Genomic DNA, 20177 nt, shown 5'->3' on the forward strand with positions numbered 1-20177 from the left:
AATGTTATGTGGCAGCCTGGATGGGAGGAGAATTTGAAGGAGAATGTATACATGTATATCTATGGCTGAGTCTCTTTGCAGTTCACTTGAAACTGTCACAACATCGTTTGTTAATCGACTACGCTGTGCTGTGCTCAGTCGCTCAGTCACGTCCTACTCTTCATGACCCCATGGACTGTAAGCCCACCAGGCTCCTCTCTCCATGGGGATTCTCCAGGCAAGAATACTGGAGTGAGTTGCCATGCCCTCCTCCAGAGGATCTTCCTGATCTAGGGCTCGAACCCAGGTCTTCCACATTGCAGTCAGATTCTTTAACATCTGCACCACCAGGGAAGTCCAAGAAGACTGGAATGGGTAGCCTATCCCTCCTCCAGGGGATCTTCCTGACCCAGGAATTGAACCGGGGTCTCCTGCAATGCAGGAGCTATCAGGGAAGCCCCTAATCAGCTATACCCCAATACAAATTAAAAAATTTTTTTTAAAATAAAGTGGCTATGAAATATGTGTAAACTTGAAAGATGCCAGAGAGCATATGAGTCACTAAGATTATCCTTGACCATCTTCCTTTGAAGCGGAAAAGGCTTGATGTGGCACACTGGTGGAAGGAAAAACTTACCCTTAGGTATGATTGTTCAAAGAATGAATATATAACTGTCCCAATTGCATCCTGTAGAGATAATTGCCATTAACACTTTGGAGTGTCCACTAGCTGGACTATAAAGATTTTTAATGGAATTATACTTTCTTGCTCTTTTGTAATCTGCCTTTCCCATCTAACTCATACCACGAGTACATTTTGTACCGATAATATAGATCTGCATTGTTGAAGACTACATAGCATCCTGTAAGTTAATCATTTCCTATTGTGGGGATATTTCCATTGCTTGTACTTTCTGTTTTATAATTAGCACCACAGTGAATATTTGTGTGCATTTCCACCTACAACAGTTCATCCATCCGTGGTCCTTTCCCCACCTCCTCACCATCTATAACATCCTGTTAAATCTCTGTAAATTGAATAAGCATATTTAATAAATTTAAACAAATAAGAGGTTATTCTTTGTTCAAATTTACACATCTTTGACATTCATTTTAGAGTTTCTCAAACTGTGCTCCCATCGCCTGTGAACTGGACACTGGTGTTCTGGGGTTCAGAGCCTTAAGCTGGGTAAAACAATAGTTAACTGTTCTCACTTCACAGACAGAATAAATCACAGCACAGCTTTCCTGTATTTGAAGTTTTTCCTGTATGTTTTCCTTAAATGTTTACCATGTTGTACTGTTTGCCTGTTCTCGAGTCTACCCTAAGATAACTTGGTATCACATAAAGATGTATATTGCCTTTAGATTTATTTTATCGTTACTTTATGGTGCTTTCTCACGAGTATCTTCACTTCAAAGAGATAAGCTGGGAAACCTCTAATCCAAGAGGCATAGGGCACTGTGGCTAAGGGCAGGGGAAGGCTCCAGATTCCAAGCACTTGTATTTGAGTCCTAGCTTTCCCCTCCCAGCTGTATGATCTTGGAAAAGTTGTTGAATCTATCAGAGCCTCAGTTTCCTCAGATGTAAAATGGAGTATAGTATTTATGTTATAAGGTGGTTGTGATGGTTAAATATGAAGATTAGTAGTACCCTTGTCACAGCTCAGTAAGCAATTACTAGCTACTAATTTTATTTTCTCATAGAGAAGGAAACTGAGTTACCTAGCTCATTACTCTCAGAGTTTAAATAACATATTACATTTGCTTTTTGTTTCTATTGTCTTAAATCACATGGGGACATTGTTCTTTATTTCCAGAACGCTGAGTTTCTACTCAGCCCAATACTTTTTTCTGGATTAACAGCTTCAGACTGGTCTTTCAAAAATCGCCCAGCAACACCCCTATTTAGAACCTTTCTGTTCAGTGTAGTGGAAGCAGGGCATGCCCCTGTGCCCCAGGTCTTCTTGTTCAGCTGCTGTGAGAAGGTTCACAGTGACTCAGCACTTCTCATTTTTTTTAACTATCAGATAATTTTTAATTGCAACTAACATGGGATAACAAATCATTATATAAGAAAGATTTCCTAATGACTTGACTAGAAACTGTCATGGTATACTGCCTGGGATGTATTCATTTTCATAACATTAGGAATTGTAAATGATTATTTTTCACATTTTATAATTTTTCAGGCAACCTAAAATAGCTGATTCAAGAAACTGGTTTAATAGTCCGAGTGTAAAAATAACAAGACTTACTTCTTCAATCTTTAAGTTTGGAATCAGGGTCTTCCCTTTAAGAAAAATAATTGAGAAAATACTCAAAAAAAAAATCCTTGAATTAGCTTTAGAAGTGAAATACACCATAGAAGTGAAATTTAGAAATCAGATAACAACCACTTCCATTGAATTTCTAATTCTTGTAAAATGGCCTTGCTCTCTGAAAGTTTATAGCCATTTCCACATGGCATTAGTGGTAAAGAACCTGCCTAGCAATGTAAGACATGAAGAGACCTGGGTTCGATCCCTAGGTTGGGAAGATCCTCTGGAGGAGGACATGGCAACCCCTCCAGTATTCTTGCCTGCAGAATTCCCATGGACAGAGGAGCCTGAGGGACTATGGTCCATAGTGTCACAAAGATTCGGATACAACTGAAGTGACTTCGCACACACACGTGAAAATAACAAGACAAACTTCTTTTGAAATTAGGGCTTCCCCTTTAAGAAAAATAAAGAGAAAATACTCAGAAGGAATCCTAGATTTGGCTTCAAGGATTCCTGTAAAATGGCCTTGCTGTCTGAAAGTTTGTAGCCATTCCCATCTGTTTTGTTTGGCCTTATTTTATCATGGCTGCTTCCTCTGAATTGGTCAAGGCTTCTCAGTGGGGTGTGAGTTTCAGTGTTAATCCATCTACAGTAACTGGAATTACTGTGGACATTATTGTATACTCTAGTTGGTTGTTAGAATGTTTGGTGTCAAATTAAAAACTTTATCAGAAGCCCGAGCTCCTAATTTCTCTGACATTTTCAGAGCAGACCTGGGGTATCCCTGATCTGGGAATGTAAGGTGGTGATGATGTGGTGGGGGCAGTGGCAGCTGGATATTCAGTAGTTGTAGCATGAGTTCTAACATCACAGGAGCTCTGGCCATGGACTAGCTAGTAAATCTCTCTCTTTACCCATCTTTCATAACAGTACCTACCTCATGGGTTGTATATATTAAGAAAGATGATCCACTTATGATGAGATTATTAGCACAGTATCTGGCACCATAGTAATTCCCTTATGATTGCTACTAATTAAGTAGTATTATTATTCACAATAATTGAGCCACTGAAAATACTCATGCTGGCATAGTATTTTATATATTGAGGCAATTCCTTAGTGCCAGTCTTCTTTTCCCTATAACTCTATTAAGCTTTTGAATAATACTAGTCATAAAGCCTTAAAAACTAATATTTGTTCAGTATTACATTAATAGGAGAAAATGGAAATATTTTCATAACAGTTCTTAACGTTAACTACTGCATATGTTTGAAGTCATATAATTTACTCAGTTTCTATGGTGTATGTCATAATATGACTTCAGAAAGTGAAATGGTAATAATAATGACCACAGCAATAAACATCTGAATTAATATGAAGAGAATCCCTATCCCATTCAGGTTAACATTGTTGAAGATTTCATAAGTTGTGAGTTGTCAAGCTTTGCTGGATGATAACTCTTTAAAATAAATACTATTTCAGGTTGTAGTATAACTCACCAGCATGTTATCAGTTGTGATAGCCAGACAGACAGGTAGTCATTTAAAAATTTTTTTTGTTTTGAGATAATTATAGATTTACAGGAAGTTGCCTAAAAATGTACAGGGAGGCCCTGTGTATCTGTCTCTCAGGTTTCCTTAGGGACCATCTTACATCAGTATAGTATAAAGCAAAACCAGGAAATGACATTGATGGCAATCCACAGAGTTTATTCATATATGCAAATATTAATAACTTTCCAGTCTATAACTTGTCTTTTCATCCTCTTCAAGGGGTCTTTTATAGAGCAAACATTTTTCATTTTGGTAATGTTCAATTTATCAGTTTTTCCTTTTTATAATATAGGGTCAGGTTTCTCAAAAGGTGATCTGCACATCACCTGCCTTGGAATCATCTGAAGTACTTGTCACAAAGCCCATCTGCTTGGGCCTCACCCCAAATACTCTGAATCAGATTCTCAGGAATGGAGTCTGGTAGTCTGTTTAATTTAAGAAGCTCCTTTCTCAAAAGGTGATCTGCACGTCAGTCACCTGCTTTGGGATCATCTTAAGGACTTGTCACAAAGCCCATTTGCTTGGGCCCCACCCCAAATACTCTGAATCAGATTCTCAGGAATGGAGTCTGGTAGTCTGTTTAATTTAAGAAGCTCCTTAAAACCTGAGAACCACTGATTCAGAGTTTGGCCTTGGGTTTTTTCCTTTTTGCTCTACCTTGTCTATAGGTTGTCCATTACCTCTTACATTGTCAGATACGTGTGGATAACTTCTGCACAACCTCTCTAATGAGCTCCAGAATTGCTGCCTTGCTGGATACTCTCTGCTACTGTACACAGAAAGTCTTTAATAAATATATTATTGGATAGATGGGCTGCTGTGAGTAAGATGTAGTAGAATAAAAACCATCCTAGGAAATGGCAGTCTACTCCAGTATTCTTGCCTGGAAAATTCCAGGGACAGAGGAGCCTGGTAGGCTACAGTTCATGACGTCACAAAGAGTCAGACATGACTGAGCACATTATAATTTTATAATTATTATTTATAGATTGTCTGTCAAAAAGCCTAGGCACTGGTCTTGGTGTTTAAAATTACTTAATTATATAATATTTGGGGGGGAAGTTTAGTTATAGAAATCTATAAATGGATATTTTTTTATACACACACACACACACACACACATATGTATATAGTCTTGGGGATATCTGCCTAACAGAAGCAAAAGATATTAAGAAGAGGTGGCAAGAATACATGGAAGAACTAAACAAAAAATATCTTAATGACCCAGATAACCACGATGGTGTGATCATTCACCTAGAGCCAGACATCCTGGAATGTGAGGTCAAGTGGGCCTTAGGAAGCATCATTATGAACAAAGCTAGTGGAGGTGATGGAATTCCAGTTGAGCGCTAGTGGAGGTGATGAACTGCAATTGAGCTATTTCAAATCCTAAAAGATGATGCTGCGGAAGTGCTGCACTCAATATGCCAGCAAATTTGAAAAACTCAGCAATGGCCACAGGATTGGAAAAGATCAGTTTTCATTCCAATCCCAAAGAAAGGCAATACCAAAGAATGCTCAAACTACTGCACAATGTATTCATCTCACACGCTAGCAAAGTAATGCTTAAAATTCTGCAAGCCAGGCTTCAACAGTACGTGAACCATGAATTTCCAGATGTTTAAGCTGGTTTTAGAAAAATCAGAGGAACCAGAGGTCAAATTGCCAACATCCGTTGAATCATCAAAAAAAGCAAGAGAGTTCCAGAAAAACAACTATTTCTGCTTTATTGATTACGCCAAAGCCTTTGACTGTGTGGATCACATCAAACTGGAAAATTCTGAAAGAGATGGGAATACCAGACCACCTGACCTGCCTCCTGAGAAATCCGTATGCAGGTCAAGAAGCAATAGATAGAACCAGACATGGAACAACAGACTGGTTCCAAATTGGGAAAGGAGTACGTCAAGGCTGTATATTTTCACCCTGCTTATTTAACTTATATGCAGAATACATCATACGAAATGCCAGGCTGGATAAAGCACAAGCTGTAATAAAGATAGCCAGGAAAAATAGCAATAACCTGAGGTTATTGAGATATGCAAATGACACCACCGTTATGGTAAAAAGCAAAGAAGAACTAAAGAGCCTCTAGATGAAAGTGAAAGAGCAGAGTGAAAAAGCTGGCTTGAAACTCAACATTCAAAAAACGAAGATCATGGCATTCAGTCCCATCACTTTATGGCAAATAGATGGGGAAACAGTGGAAACAGTGACAGATTTTATTTTCTTAGGCTTCAGAATCACTGCTGATGGTGACTGCAGCCATGATATTAAAAGACGCTCGCTCCTTGGAAGAAAAGCTATGACCAACCTAGAGAGCATATTAAAAAGCAGAGACATTACTTTGCCAACAAAGGTCTGTATAGTCAAGCTATGGTTTTTCTAGTTAGTAGTCATGTATGGACGTGAGAGTTGGAATATAAAGAAAGCTGAGCTCTGAAGAATTTGATGCTTTCGAACTGTGGTGTTGGAGAAGACTCTTGAGAGTCCTTTGGACTTCAAGGAGATCCAACCAGTCAATCATAAAGGAAATCAGTCCTGACTATTTATTGGAAGGACTAATGCTAAAACTGAAGCTCCAATACTTTGGCCACCTAATGCAAAGAGCCAACTCATTAGAAAAGACCCTGATGCTGGGAAGGATTGAAGTGGGAGGAGAAGGGGATGCCAGGAGATGAGATGATTGGATAGCATCACTGAGTTGATAAACATGAGTTTGAGCAAGCTCCGGGAGTTGGTGATAGACAGGTAATCTGGCGTGCTGCCATCTTCGGGGTCTCAAAGAGTTGAACACAACTGAGCCACTGAACTGAACTAATTTGTACCTTCTCTTCAATTCATTGGAGCAGATAATTTCATGCACTTTTTATTTGGAGAAAAATTTATATCACTTGAATATCTGTATTCCTGAGGCTTAACAGTGTAATATTTAGATGTCTGGTTGCTGTTTTTAAAAATTTAAACTGGTTCAGTTCAGTTGCTCAGTCGTGTACGACTCTTTGTGACCCCACGAACTGCAGCACGCCAGGCCTCCCTGTCCATCACCAACTCCTGGAGTTCACCCAAACTCTTGTCCATTGAGTTGGTGATGCCATCCAGCCATCTCATCCTGTGTTGTCCCCTTCTCCTCCTGCCCCCAATCCCTCCCAGCATCAGAGTCTTTTCCAATGAGTCAACTCTTCACATGAGGTGGCCAAAGTATTGGAGTTTCAGCTTTAGCATCAGTCCTTCCAAAGAACACCCAGGACTGATCTCCTTCAGGATGGATTGATTGGATATCCTTGCAGTCCAAGGGACTCTCAAGAGTCTTCTCCAACACCACAGTTCAAAAGCATCGATTCTTCGGCACTCAGCTTTCTTCACAGTCCAACTCTCACATCCATACATGACCACTGGAAAAACCATAGCCTTGACTAGATGGACCTTTGTTGGCAAAGTAGTGTCTCTGCTTTTGAATATGCTATCTAGGTTGGTCATAACTTTCCTTCCAAGGAGTAAGCGTCTTTTAATTTCATGGCTGCAATCACCATCGGCAGTGATTTTGGAGCCCAAAAAAATAAAGTTAGCCACTGTTTCCACTGTTTCCCCATCTATTTCCCATGAAGTGATGGGACCAGATGCCATGATCTTAGTTTTCTGAATGTTGAGATTTAAGCCAACTTTTTCACTCTCCTCTTTCACTTTCATCAAGAGGCTCTTTTGTCCTTCTTCACTTTCTGCTATAAGGATGGTGTCATCTGCATATCTGAGGTTATTGATATTTCTCCTGGCAATCTTGATTCCAGCTTGTGCTTCTTCCAGCCCAGCGTTTCTCATGATGTACTCTGCATATAAGTTAAATAAGCAGGGTGACAATATACAGCCTTGACATACTCCGTTTCCTATTTGGAACCAGTCTGTTGTTCCATGTCCAGTTCTAACTGTTGCTTCCTGACCTGCATATAGGTTTCTCAAGAGACTACTTTATTTTTTTTTAATGAAATTCTCATTTTGTGTTTTCTTCTAAATTAATTGCTCACGTTTCTAGCTGCTGCAGTCCCTTAAAAATTAAATGGTTCTTCTAAGATGCTAGTACATGCTGGAACAGGCCTCATGCTAAAAGACAGCAGCCAAAATGATGAAATGAAACTGTTTCTTGTATCTTCATCTTGGAAGAAAATGATAAATTTAGGGAACAGTGCTTAATGATGTTTGTATCTACAGACAGGTAGAGTCCAGAAGGCAAGAAATTAAAGCTAATGTTGCCTTGATTGTGGAGCTGGATCCAGTCATCACCATGTTAGAGAATAGCGATAACTGTGGTGGTGATGTACCTCCTGTCATAAGGAATATTAAGTGCTGTTCTATCATGATACCATCTTGCATGTGCAGCTCTCAGGGGAGTTTGATGTCAGAGAGGTTTGAGTTCCACGTGGGCCAGCTAACCCTGGCGACACAATCTCCACTAACTTCAGATGGCCGTGTCACTGATGTGTGCTGTGGGATACACAAGGAGATCAAGTGACACTGTGATCAGTGAACCTTAACAGAGATAATACTGATCAGTAAGTGATCTCTGAAGACTGATGCTGGGGGGAATATATTAAGGATGGTGCAATGTAGGATGCAGTCCTTCCTGCCCCCACTGGATGTCAGAATTCGTCTACAGCCATGGCTTTGTCTTGGACCTCATCATAATTTGAAACAATTTATCCTCCAACATATGAGACCCCAAAGAGTTACTATCTTTGACCTTGGCTTCCTACCACTCTTTCTCCCTTCATTCTTCCTCCTACCCAACTGGATGTCTGTCCGTCCCATGGCAGCCAGCCTCCTTTCTGTCTTCTCAGCTCATCTTCTTTTGGCATCATTACCATAGCTTGGATATCATGTAAGCCAACTCAGCACGGCTGCCTAGTTTTCTTACCTCTTGTCCTTCAGTGATCCATCTGGCCAGTCCTGACCTTGAGAAAGCTCTGTCATTCTGCTTTGCTTTTCATTTCCATTATCATCAAGTTTCCCTTGTAGCCTGCTCACCACTCCTTATCTCCATTTTATCACTATTCAGTTGGTCATGAATCAGGCTTCTGACACCACCCGTTACTGAAAATACTCTTAGAGGACCACACTGCTCTTCTGGCAGCCAAATCCAGTGAATGGCCTTTGCTCAGTTACTTAGTTTTTTGCAGCTTTGACACTGTAGCCTCATCTTTAATTGTATCCATGGACAGAGGAGCCTGGAGGGCTGCAGTCCATGGGGTCGCTGAGGGTCGGACACGACTGAGCAACTTCACTTTCACTTTTCACTTTCATGCACTGGAGAAGGAAACGACAACCCACTCCAGTGTTCGTGCCTGGAGAATCTCAGGGACGGGGGAGCCTGGTGGGGCTGCCGTCTATGGGGTCGCACAGAGTCGGACACGACTGAAGCGACTTAGCAGCAGCAGCAGCATTTGAAAAGACCCTGATGTTGGGACGGATTGGGGCGGGAGGAGAAGGGGACGACAGAGGATGAGATGGTTGGGTGGCATCACCGACTCAATGGACATGGGTTTGGGTGAACTCTGGGAGTTGGTGATGCCTGGGGTGCTGAGGTTCATGGGGTCGCAAAGAGTCGGACACGACTGAGCAACTGAACTGAACTGAACTATGTATTCTTTTGGGTCTACTCCTGTCTCCCTGTTTCCTTTCGATCTCCTTTCTCCGATACTTTCTAAATTCGGGGACTGTCGACCATGTAATCCTCAGCTGTGTTCTTTTTCACAGTTCTTATCCCTTCTCATGTCTCTTCGGGTCACTGCTGCATGGATGACTTCTAAATATAGATTCCATCTCAGCTGAACTCTAGGCTTATGTGTCCTTTTGCCTTTTGGCGATCTCTGCTTGATCTTCTACATGACGCATGAAACACAGTATGTTTTAAAACATACTATATGTGTATTTGACAACAAACTCCTGGGACTTCCCTGGCAGTCCAGTGGTTAGGACACTGCACTTCAGCTGCAGGGGGCATGGGTTTGATTCCTGGTTGAGGAACTAAAATCCTGCATGCCACATGGTGTGACCAAAACATAGGAAGAAAATATGTAAGTAAAACTTCTTCCCCTTCCTTCTTTCACTGATTCCTGTTAATGGGCCCACAGTCCTTTATTTCAGTGGTTCCCAAATGTTTTTGTTTGCACACTGCAACAGTATATAGTTTTGTGCATGTTATTTCCAAAATATGATACTTGTTAATAAATATTATATGTGTATGATAATATTCTTATAAAACTTAGGAAATAGAAATTTTACAAAGATTATGGAAGATGAAATTAATATTTAAAATTTTAATAGTAAAATTTTTGTTCTCTCTAAAAATTACTAATAATTTAATATGCTTCATTTTTTAAAATCCAGATTTAATACATTGTTATATAGAAATTTGAGTACCGTTTATTTTGATTGTTGATTTTAGTGTTTTAGTTGAAAAAGATATCCTACAAATACATGTGAATTCAAATAGAAGAAGTATATTTTAGCTATACTTGTGCTTAGTCACTCAGTCATGTCCAACTCTTTGTGGCCCCACGAACAGTAGCCCACCAGGCTCCTCTGTCCATGGGATTCTCCAGGCAAGAACGCTAGAGTGGGTTGCCATTTCCTTCTATATTTATGAACTCATAATTCTTGAATAGAATGATGGTTGTCAGGGACTGGGGAGGAAGGCACAGGAATTATTATTTAAAAGAGTACAGAGTTTCAGTTTTGCAGCATAAAAAGAGCCTGGAGGTGGATGATTGCACAACAGTGTCAATGTCCTGAATGCCCCTGCTGTGTACACTTAAAAAGGTAAATTTTATGTTTTTATGTTTTTACAACTAAAAACAATAATTTGCCATAAAAAGGAACACGTTTGAGTCAGTTCTAATGAGGTGGATGAACCTAGAACCTATTATACAGAGTGAAGTGAGTCAGAAAGAGAATGATCAGTACTGTGTTCTAACACATATATACGGAATCTAGAAAAATGGAACTGAAGAATTTACTTACAGGGCAACAGTGGAGAAACAGACATAGAGAACAGACTTATGGACATGGGGAGAGGGGAGGAGAGGGTGAGATGTATGAAAAGAGTAACATGGAAACTTACATTACCAAATGTAATGTAACTTGCTGTATGGCTCAGGAAACTCACACAGGGGCTCTATATCAACCTCGAGGGGTGGGGTGGGGAGGGAGATGGGAGGGAGTTTCAAAGGGAGGAGATGTATATATACTTATGGCTGATTCACATTGAGGTTTGACAGAAAACAGCAAAATTCTATAAAGCAATTATCCTTCAATAAAAAATAAATAAATTTCTTAAAAAATACTTAACTGAGAACCAATCATATAATAAGCACATAATAAAAGTTATTGTTATTTCTGTACCACTATCCTTGGTAATCATTTCCACAAGCCCATTCATACTTCTCAGTGTCCTAATTTTAATTCAGTAATTGATCACCCTACCCATTGGTTCAATAATTGATCACATAGTTCCTTATACATACTAGGCACTTAGAAAACAATTATTGAATAAATGATGTGACAGCAATGGATTACAGTTGCTTCTTTTTTCTTTTTACTTTAGGGACCTAATTCTATGACCATGGGCATGGCTTGTGATTAAATATTTAATCCATTTTGATTTGATACTTTAAATGTACTAGTGACATTCTGCATGGATACATACTCATGGCAGAAGTTTATATTTAAGGCAATTAAGCGCATAAAGCACAGATAGGCTTTTTACTCCAGAAATTGTTACTTCATACTGTTTATTGGTCATTTTAAGTTTTATTTTGTGCCTTTAAAAAACATGTCTGATAAAATTGTGCCAAATTAACATGATTGCCTTGGATAAGAGTAGCTTTCAGATGATTTTAAAATATATCTTATGAAAGAGTGATTGAGAAGCTATCTTTTAAAGTAGGTTAGATATGGAAAATGTGCGTTCCCTATAAGAAAAGGGAACGCTTAAGTCTTAATCTTCCGCAGCTAAGACTCCCCGTTTTACTTGCCTGCGTAACAGCATTTGACTCTTCTAATCTCATTTGACAAAGTACCTGCCTGTTCTTTCTTTCCTGAGCAGCTGTCTAGCTCAGCAGCCGCGTTCCAGTAAAATGTAATCTCACTTCCCACATCACTCCTGGCTTCACTGTCTGCTCTCCTTTCTCCTCCCTTTCGCCGGGAATCAGCGGATGTGGATGACGTCATTTTTTCCTTCGGCCGTCTGGCTGGTGTTAAATGTCGCCCTGCCCGAAGTCAAGAGTGACGAGCCTGCTTCTTTAGCGGTTTTTGCTCCTATTTCAATCGGTGGAACTTTTGAATGAACAAAAAATTTGAATCATGGAAATTTAGTTAAAAGCAAACAAAAATCAACCCAGGGGTCAGAGTTGAATGAATTAGAAGTTCCTGTAACCTGAGATCATAAACCAGTGGCTCATGGAAACAGTGATTGGTACCATCTTGTGAGGTTTTTCAAAATGCTACTAGTTGGCCACAATGGAAGTAGGATGTTAATGCCATAAGTTTTTATCAAAGAGATGTTACATGAGCTCACTTAATCATCTAAGCCCTGTCTTAAACATTAAAAAAAAAAAACCTATCATTTTAAGGTTTTTCTATACTTACAGCTGAGAAACAATATATACAATATATAGACACATAAAGCCTTCAAAAATGTACTTGCATTTTCAGATATAAAATTTATTTATAAATAAATAATAAATAATATTATGTATTTTAGTACTGTATAAATATACATATGGGGCTTCCCAGGTGGTACTAGTAGTAAAGAACCTGCCTCCCAGGGCAGGTAGACATAAGAGACCCTGGTTCACTCCCTGGGTCGGGAAGATCCCTTGCAGAAGGACATGGCAGCCCACTCCAGTATTCTTGCCTAGAGAATCCCATGGACAGAGGAGCCTGGTGGGCTTTGGTCCATGGGGTCACAAGGAGTAGAACATGACTGAAGTGACTTAGCACCCTTGTAATGCTATATAAGTATATAATTTATAAGCTATATAAAATTGATAACATAAAAATTTATAAAATCTACTACCCCGTGTAGCTGGTACATTTCAAAGACTTCTTCGCTTTCTTAGGATATAAATTGCTCTACTGGAAAATGAGCATTGTTCACAGTTCTTAGAGAGGACCTATGTATCCATCTCCTTGGTTTGCTCCTTGGCAGGGAATGGACTGTGTCTGGAAGTGAGTGTGTGTGCGTGTGCGTGAGTGTGCATGTGTGTGTGTTAGTCGCTCAGTTGTATTCAGCTCTTCGTGACCCCATGGACTGTAATCCACCAGGCTCCTTTGTCCATGGGATTCTCCAGGCAAGAATACTGGAATGGGTTGCCATTTCCTTCTCCAGGAAGTGAGTGAAAGGGTGGGAATGACTCCTTCAAAGGAGGCTGGACAACCTTTACCTGATGTAGCTACTAACCTAGATCTTAAGAATGAAATGCCACATGTGTTACACTTCTGTTTCATATTATCCCAGCATTTACTTAACATTTCTACCTGGAGATACCACAGATGTCTTTAACTTTTTAACAGTTTGGTCAAAACCAGCCTTACTCATTGGCTAAGCCTGTGCCTCTGTCCTCGTGTGAGATAGCTCCCCATTCAGTTAGTTGCTCCAGTCAGAAACCAGGGATCTTGTTTGCTGCCTCAATCGCTCACTGCTCTCCTGCACCCTTATTGAGCAATCCTATCCATTCATCTCCGAAATATATCCCAAGCTCATCTTCTTCTCCCATTTCCATTGCCATAGCTTCCCCATTTCTTATCCTTCTCCATCCATTCTTTTAAAAATACAAGTCCCATTCTGTCTGTACCCTGTTTGAAGCCTTTCACTGCTTTCTGTTGCACTAGGAAGTGAAAACGACAAAGCAAAATGCAGATCCTTTGTTTGGCTCTGAATATTTGGTTCCTACCTAGGAGCGTCACTTCATTTCACTCCCTCCTGTCCTGGCATACTCTGCTCAAGCTCCACTGGTCTCTTTTAGGGTCTGTAGTATGCCGAGCTCTTTCTTGCCTCAGAACCTTTGCACATGCTGTTCTTTTAGCTAGAGTTTCCCCTCCCACTTTGACCTTCAGTTTTTAGCTTAAATTGCTAATTCCTCCAAGAAGCCATCTTCTCCTCTCGAGTTGAATTCAGTCCCTGTTACTTATTTCTCATAGTACCATATCTTTTCCTTCTAGTATCTAATGTTTATAATCATATGCTTAGCTGTTTAATTTTTTAATCCCTCTCCCCCATCAGACCATAAGTCCATGAGAAAAAGGTCTATTTGGTGTATCACCATATCCCTGATCCCTAACATTGTCTGGCATGTAATAGAGGCTTAATATATTGCATAAGTGGCCAAGTGAATGTCTTCAATAAAAAGAGGATAATAATAACCTCACATTGCTAATATTTCCCCCTTAGAGTTAGAGGTAGAAAGTTGATGGCTCTCTTGAATTAAAGGCATTCAGTAGCTGGTGCTACTGCTTCTGTATGCTCTTAGAGTTTCATGTGATTATGAATATCCGGGTATTTCTATTCAAAGAGAGACTACCACTTATGCTTATTTCATGGTTCCTGACACTTGGTTAACAATTTAATTTTAAATCACTACTGAGATTTGCCTCGAATGGAAAAAATAATTTTATCCAGGTTGTTTAAAATGTATGAGCCTTACTGTACTGCGTAGAACAGCAAAAATAATTTGCTGCTTTGGTTGTGAAATAAAAATTTATTTCTCTGCATGTGTTATTTCTTCCCCCTACCTCGTGTAAGTAACAGATCCAGTATTATCTCCATAATAAGATTTTGATTGAATGGTAGGTAAGGCTCTAGCCTAAGCCATATTAAAACGTACTTTTCCAGAGTATGCTTCGTTTCAGGGCTAAAGGGGATGCAAATGGGAAGTGACATGATGGATTTGACTGCAGCAACTTCTTACTTGGTGATTTGGCAGAACTAGAGCGTGTCTTCCACTCCCTGTGGGTTTCTGCCACTTGAGGGGCTGTGTGGAGGAGTGCCTGTCTCCTTGATCAGCCGGGAGGTAGTGGTTGAATTTTCTCTAGATGTCTTTTCTAGATCCATTGGCTGAGTATGCTTGGAATATGATTGCTTACTGTTTTCTTCTTAATTAAAAAAAAATCGTTGTAACATATGGAAGGCTTTTCATAATTGCACTTCTGCTAATTTGAAAATGCTGTTACAAAGCACTTTCTGTTGTTTGCTAGGAGTCTTACTAAAAACTCAGGCTGGGAACTGAGTTTAGGGATGGTGGTGTCCCTGTGTAGCCCTGAGGGACGTGGAAAACAACGCAGTCTCACACTGTCGTGAGGAGCAGGCTAGTGTTAGTCCAAGTCAGTGCGTGGTGACCTGGGTACAAAATACTCTGTTAAACCCTGTGTGGAATGCACAGAGGTTGAACTAATCCTCCTTTAGTGAGAAATAAGTATACATGGAATAATAAAAGCCAACGATTTATCCCTGGGGCTGTTCTGTCTTTTAAGGTACATCTGCATACATGCCGCGTTTTGGGGCCTTGAAGCGATCCTATGAAGTAGGTGGGGAGTGTGTGTGACTCATAGGGTTCTGCCTAGTTTACTGATGGCAAAACTGAGCTTCAGATGATTTACGACATGTTCGTGGGTATATAGGTGGTAAGTGGCAGGACCAGCACACAAAGCCGTGTCTTAGGCTCTAAGCTCCCAGCCTAAAATTCCATAGAACAGGCCTATAGGAGTTCAAAGAAGGGGAACATGTTCATATGCCCGGGCACCCTGCACAGACCCCGTCCTCCTTGCTCTCACAGGTTTGGAAGAGACCTCAAAGCCTCCGTCTAGACCCTGACCCCTTCCTCTCTTGCTCTACCAGTTCTGTCCTCTTTTGGTGTTTCTATAGTTCTGACCAGAGGGGGTGACAGGATGAGATGGTTGCATGGCATCACTGACTCAATGGACGTGAGTTTAGGCAAGCTCCGGGAGATGGTGAAGGACAGGGAAACCTGGCGTGCTGCAGTCCATGGGGTCGCAAAGAGTCAGACACGACCGAGCGACTGAACAACAGTAATGGTTCTGCCCTTTCCACTGGTTCTCTCCTGTCTGTCTTCTCCAAGTTTTTCTCTTGATCCAGCTTCCCCTTCCTGTCACCATCCTCTGCCTCCCTTCTTCCCCCAACTGCGAGAGCATGTCCGAAATCTCCTGTGTGAATGCCATTCACCCTTCAGCCTGAAAGTTCCTTATCAGTAAGATCTCCAGCGGTGTCTGCGTCCTCGTCTCGGCCCTTCCTCTCTTTGGTCTGCCTGGAGACTGCCTCAGTGGGCCAGCCGCCGTTTTCTGAGGGTCTCCTCTTGCGGTTTGAACTCAGGGCGCCTGCTGCAGCTCTGTCTTCCAGTGCCCTTCCTCTCCTCTACCCCTTAAGTATTGACACTGAAGGTCTGGGTATCAAGTTGTCCTCTGAGGCATAAGAACCGAGTTATCCACAGCCATCTCTTCACGTCCAGCGGCTGCCCCTATCAACCAAAAGATGACCATCTCTAGCATCTCCAGTTCCTGTGCTCTCCTGGGGTTCCGATCTCCACATATCATACCACACGATGCCCAGAATGGAGCAGAAATTCTTTCCATCTATTATGGAATCCTTCCCCCGTTTCCCCAAAATAGCAGCCTTGGTGGCATCTTTATTTGGGGTTATCCGGAAACCCTGATACTCTTTTCTTAGAATTATTTATTATGGCCTCGTAATTAGCCTCCCCTTTCAGTCTCGCCCCACTCCAGACAGTCTTCCATTCTGCTTCTAGAGTTACTTTCCTCTCAATTTGGTCTGATTATATCACTCTCCTGATGAAAGGTCCCTGACTCCTATTTGTCTTCCCTACAGGGCAGGAGCCAGTTCCTTTCAAGTGTCCAGCAACTGGGCCTTGAATGCAGTAGACACTCAAAAATATTTGTTGAGTGAATAAATTTGGTTCCAATCTCGTCTGTCGATTTTCTCTCTCTGTAACTTGTCCCTGTGCTGTTGTGTATCCGACTTCTCACCATTTCCCAAACGTCTCCACTTCTTGACTATTTCCTGCTTTTGTTGGCTTTATTATTCTGTCCCACTTATTACATTTCAACTCAATCAAACCTGTTTTCTCTTGGGCATCTTGTAAGTTATTTTTCTGTTCTGAAGAAAGCATCCTTTGTCTTTTTCTTTTATTGTCTTTGTTGATTTCAATCAACTCTCATTGCATCTCTTCCTTTTCTGTTCTTTGTCTACTTCTGTTGTTAATTTTTGTATTTCTGATTCTAAGTGTTTTTAATTCTCCAAGTGCTTGTGTGAGAATATTTAATTCAGTTTGGAATGTTGTGTTATGGTTTTCTTCTGTTTCATGATTTTTGGTGGGGAGAATTTTCAGCAGCTGTTTGATTTTGTGCTGATATTTTTCTGTTCCTGGGCATTTCATGAATGTTTCCTGGTTCAGGAGCGCTCGTTTCTGTCAGAGGTGCAGTTTCTTTAAGGGTCGATGGTGGTGCTGGTGGATGGAGAGGATCTGGGGTGTGCAGTATCCTCAATTTCTCCTTCTAAGATCCTTCACCATCCTGGCACCACTCCTTGCTTTACTTCTTTCTCTTCTAGAAGCACTAATTTTCTGGGTCCTGGGTCTTTCTCACCTTTAAGCCCTTTCTTGACATGTAGCAAGTGCTGAGAACTACCAGGTTTCAGGCCTGAGTGTGGTGTGTGGGCTGTTAGTGCAGGACTGTCCTTCCCTTTCTGGGGGGTGATTCTGCTTGAACTTCATCTCTGTGTCCCTTTTCTCCTGTTCACAGGGCTTCCCTGCTCTTCACACGCCCTGGATTGTAGCAGCAGCAGGAGCTGAGTTGGAAGTCGGTGTTTATTTCTCCACTCACAGGTAGTTTGAAGCTTGTGGTATTCCCTGTTCCTAATAATGCTGAATGGTTTGGATCTTATGATGATATTTGCCCTCTTATTGATTCTGTGGTCTTTCGAGAAGGATGTTAGCGTGATTTGAGTCCATGCAGCTGTTATTGTCCTCCAAACCTGAAGGTTCCTGCTAGGAAAGTTTTATTCTCCCCAGTTTTAGATAAGAAAACTAAGAAAAGCGAAATTACTTAGCCAAGGTTGCATGGATACCATGTACTGGAAGAAAAGGAGACCTGGCTCTTTTGCTTCTATCAGAAAGCATTTAATCCCCTGTTGCGAAGCCTATTTATGCAATTTTTCTTAATAAATTTTGAGTGCTATAGGGAAGTGAAAGTCCTCTAAAAATGTTTAACGTTTCTTTAAAATAAATTTCAGGTTTGGTTGTGGGTGTGATGGTATGTAAATATGTACAAACTGGAAGTTTGTGTGACTTTCTCTTTTTACAATGAAACGAATCTTTTTCTATGATTTTCTCTCAGTGTGTGTTGTTAAAGATCAACAAAGAATATCATCCAATTCATGACCCTGATGTCAGTTGTTTTATGGTTAGAAAAGAACAGCATGGTTCTATTTCATGAAAGAAGGCTCAGGAAGTACTGCTGTCTGTCCCTGCAACAGTGTCTGGTTCCTTTTCCTGCAAGGAGGAGAATGGAGATGTTTGTGTCTTCAGTCCCAGTGTTTCTCCTGAGCTTTGGTTTGGGGATTTGAAGACAAAGAGTGTCAGATATTTTTAAGGAAGAGTAAAAATTACCTGGCTTGTTTCATGTTCTTCCTATACAAGTAGCATCTACTCATGCTATATCTGAAAAATAAAAAAGTACAAAGAAAGAAAAAAATCACCTAAAATCTTACTATCCAGAATTAACTTTACTTTTCTGGTATTGTTTGCCCTGCTGTTTTTTTTTTTTTCTATTATGTATTTTTTTAAAAACAAAACATTGTGCATGCTAGTTTGTAGCCTACTTTTTTGAGGTACCAATAAAATGTGAACATTTTCCCAATAAATCATCTATGACCTGACGTTTACTAGCTGTACATGTATTTTCTTACATAGATGTGCCACACTTTACCTAATTGGTGTGCTATTGTTGATTTAGGTTGTTTTAGGTCTTTTTTGATCTTTATAGCATTATAGTGAATGTTTTGGCAAAAATATCTTTGTATATATTTCTGATATATAAGGAGTTACTGATTCTCCTGTAAGATTGACTGTCGTTTTTCGGTTTGAAGAAATAGGTAAATGTACAGAACCTTTTTATGTCTATTGCCTTTCCTTCAACTTTTCAACCTTTGTTTTGTGTTTGAGTTTAGGGAACTCCCTACAGGCTCATTCCTTGACTCTGTTTTTCTTCCTCTGGACTCACTTTTGCATCAAATACTTCTGTTTTCTACAACTTCAGGTGCCATCTTTATGCTGTTGATACCCAGATGCTGACCTGTTAGCAAATTTATAAGTAAATCTTCAAATGCTATTATGAAGTCTCCAACTAGATGCCTGATTCATAATCTCACAGCAGCATACCCAAGCCCTGAACATGCAGGATCCTTTCCACTATCTCCCACCAGGAGAGTTGTGAGCTGTAGAGCCCCACTATCTACCTGCCTATTGGACATTTTACTAAGGTTGCCGATAAGACATTTCAAGCACAGAATAATAACCATAGCTGCTAATCTTTTACTGAGATTATTGTTTACCATGCTAAGTGTTTCACTTTATACGCATCAGTTTTTTTATCGCAACCGTCACGAAGTTGGTACATAATTCCTGTTTTACAGATGATGAACAAAGAAGCACAGAAGCTTGCAGAGAAGCCAGTAAATCTTACTGTGCTCTTTACAGATATGCTGTGTGGTTTACAAAGTGGAATTCTTGATGCTTCACCCTACAGTATCTTCCAAAAGTATTTCTTATCTTGGTAAATGGTGCGCTACCTACCAAGGAGCTCATGCTAGCAAATCAAGAGACATCCTTGGTACCTCTTTGTCCCTCATTTGTCAGTATATCCCCTGTTGATCATGCCTTCCAGATATGCCTTGATTAATGCCTCTGTTCTGCACACTATTGCACGCCTCCCTGCCACCCCTTCCCAAAGCAGACCTCCATTGTCTCCTGGGCCTCTGCTCCTACCCCTCAGGACCAGTCCTCACACACGGATGGCCTCTTCCTCCCCTGTTCATGGCCTCCCATTGTACTTAGAATGAGTAGAAGTCACTGCTCTGATTTAGAAGGGTTGCTCCTCTTCCCAGCCTCACTCTCACCTCTCTTGACTGAGCCAGACCTTCTCGTCCTTAGGGCTTCTGCACCTGCTTGTCCTTCTGCCGGAAATACTCCTCAGCTCCCTTCTTCACCTGAGCAACTCCTGCTCCTCCTCCTAGTTTCGTTTTAAATGTTCTTCAGTGGAGCCAAAGCCTTCTCAGATCCCTTGATAAAAATGATGAGTC

The 20177-nt window shown here is 40.7% G+C and overlaps 1 protein-coding gene across 14 annotated transcripts in view; it reads left to right on the top strand.

Moving 5' to 3' along the window:
- The window catches only part of OSBPL6 (oxysterol binding protein like 6), a 217533-nt gene that overhangs the window by 44415 nt on the left and 152941 nt on the right, over positions 1 to 20177 (top strand). For 12 of the 14 annotated variants that reach the window (XM_070358938.1, XM_070358952.1, XM_070358932.1 and 9 more), the window contains exon 2: positions 17621 to 17703. The exons of the other annotated variants lie outside the window; for them this stretch is intronic. The gene's annotated coding sequence lies outside the window, so the exon portion shown is untranslated. The remainder of the gene's footprint in view (positions 1 to 17620; positions 17704 to 20177) is intronic. 14 annotated transcript variants of the gene reach the window in all.

This window comes from Bos mutus, chromosome 2, assembly GCF_027580195.1.
Source record: "Bos mutus isolate GX-2022 chromosome 2, NWIPB_WYAK_1.1, whole genome shotgun sequence".
In the NCBI taxonomy this organism is placed as follows: domain Eukaryota; kingdom Metazoa; phylum Chordata; class Mammalia; order Artiodactyla; family Bovidae; genus Bos; species Bos mutus.